The sequence below is a fragment of the Cynara cardunculus genome (genome assembly GCF_001531365.2).
Source record: "Cynara cardunculus var. scolymus isolate 2C chromosome LG 16, CcrdV1, whole genome shotgun sequence".
Classification (NCBI taxonomy): Eukaryota; Viridiplantae; Streptophyta; class Magnoliopsida; order Asterales; family Asteraceae; genus Cynara; species Cynara cardunculus.
The window spans coordinates 924,371-926,726 of NC_037543.1; the positions used below are offsets into that span (position 1 = coordinate 924,371).

Below are 2,356 nucleotides of genomic sequence, written 5' to 3' on the forward strand. Positions count from 1 at the left end.
AAAATACACAATAAAAATACGGTTTATTATATATATACGTTTCGTTGACTTTCGTTGACCGGGCCGGGCCGGGCCTATAACCGGTTACATAACCGGTCCCGGTCTTAACCGGTCCCGGTCCCAAAAAACGTCAAAAACCCTAACCGGTTCATAACCGGCGGTCCCTCAACCGTTCCCTACCGGTCCCGGTCTTAACCGGTCCCTCTCCGGTCCCGGTCCCGGTCCTCCGTCGGTTACGGGCCGGGCCGGGCCCATTTGGCCATCTCTACTTTCAAGATCCTTCCATCTGCACAATAACCCATACGTAATTAATTTGAATATCGACCCAAGCAACTTCAAAACTTACCTCTTCAATATATATATATATAGAGAGAGAAAATATATATATAGAGAGAGAAAATATATAGAGAGAGAAAAAAATCCCGCTTTTCTTTTCTATAAAATTTCGCCGTTTCAAAAAAAAAATATATATAGAGGGAGAAAATTAAATGTTAATTATTATTTTTGTGTTAACTTTAAAAACTATCTCAATCAATTAAATTCCATTATTTTTATAGGTTTATGTCTTGTTCATTTTATCCTTACAAGGGTATTCTATTAATTTAAATCATTTGTAACCCCCAAACAATTAATGAGGAGTTACAAACAATCAAATCCCAAAAAATATGCATTCATATTATTAATTTTTTTTTACTATTGAACTTCCATGTTCATTCTTGTATGAATTTCTAAATTGCATAAAATTTTTGGTATTGATCAATTTGAACACAAATAAACCGTGAACACAATTTGAACACAAATGAACAACCGTGAACACAATTTGAACATAAATGAACCGTGAACACAATTAGAACAAATTAACAGATGTTACCTTAATTTTGTGGGGTGTCTATGTATGTGAATATATGGGCAAAAAATTGCACATATTGTGTTCATTTGTGTTCATATCGTGTTCACAGTTCATTTGTGTTCAAATTGTGTTTACGGTTGTTCATTTTTGTTTAAATTGTGTTCACGGTTCATTTGTGTTCAAATTGTGTTCACGGTTGTTCATTTGTGTTCAAATTGTGTTCACGGTTCATTTGTGTTCAAATTGATCAATACCGAAAATTGTTAATACCGTGTTTCTTATGCGATTTAGGAATTCATACAAGAATGAACATGGAAGATCATAGTAAAAAAAATTAATAATATGAATGCATATTTTTTGGGATTTGATTGTTTATAACTCCCCATTAATTGTTTGGGGGTTACAAATGAATTCAATTTACTAGAATACCTTTCATAGTAGCCGCACATAGAAAATGTACTTTTTCTTCCCAAAATGTCTCTTTCATCATTGTTCATTATGTCTTATTAAAATTTAATTTTTTTTATTGATTAATCTTAACCGTTGATTATATATTTGGATGACGAAGATTAATTAATAAGGTTAACACAAAAATAATGGTTAGCATTTGATCTTGATCCTATATAGATATATATACACATGTGTCTGTGCGCGCATAAAAAATCATATGTATTAATTTGACGTCAAAAGATTTGACACTTGCATATGGATATATTATTATTTTTATAAATATATTATTTTTATAAGTAGTGCACCACTAATTCCTTGACCCTTACTACTCTATATAAGAAGTAGGGGTTCTTCCCAAATTATACAAACCATTTCAAACAAATGAAGATGATATCACAACTTGGAGACAAGCTCTACCTTACATTCATCACCTTCTGCTCATGGTGCTCCCAAGTCGACCACCAACAAGGCTATCTTCTTCCCACCATTCTCGCCATTTCCATTCCAACCCTACTACTTCTATGCTACAAGCGGACGTCCGCCAGGTCCACACCTCCTTTGCCTCCAGGCCCCTATGGCTTACCACTTCTCGGCTACCTCCCGTTTCTCAACCCCAACTTGCATGAGACATTCACCCAGATGTCTCACAAATACGGCCCCATCTTCAGCCTCCGCCTAGGAACTAAGCTTCACGTGGTGGTCAACAGCATGGATCTAGTAAAGGTTGTGACTCGTGAACTCGACCAAACCTTTGCGAACCGTGATCCACAGCTCACGGCCATTGCCATCACTTATGGCGGCCTCGGTGTCACATTTTCCAACCACAAACACTGAGTTGATATGCGTAGGCTTTTGGTGAGCCAAGTGTTAAGCAACACAAATATTGATGCTTCTCGGGTTTTACGAACCAGGGAAGTGAGAAAAACAGTAAAGGACGTTTATGGGAGGATAGGAACAAAGATCGACATCAACAAAGTTGCTTTTGACACCGAGATGAAAGTCGTAACAAGCATGTTATGGGGTTCTAGCAAAGGGTCTGATGATTCTAGCGATGTT

At 36.6% G+C, this 2,356-nt stretch overlaps 1 pseudogene; it reads left to right on the forward strand.

Annotated features, from left to right (window-relative positions):
• Positions 1-1,681: 1,681 nt before the first annotated feature.
• The window catches only part of LOC112529547, a 1,766-nt pseudogene continuing 1,091 nt past the window's right edge, over positions 1,682-2,356 (forward strand).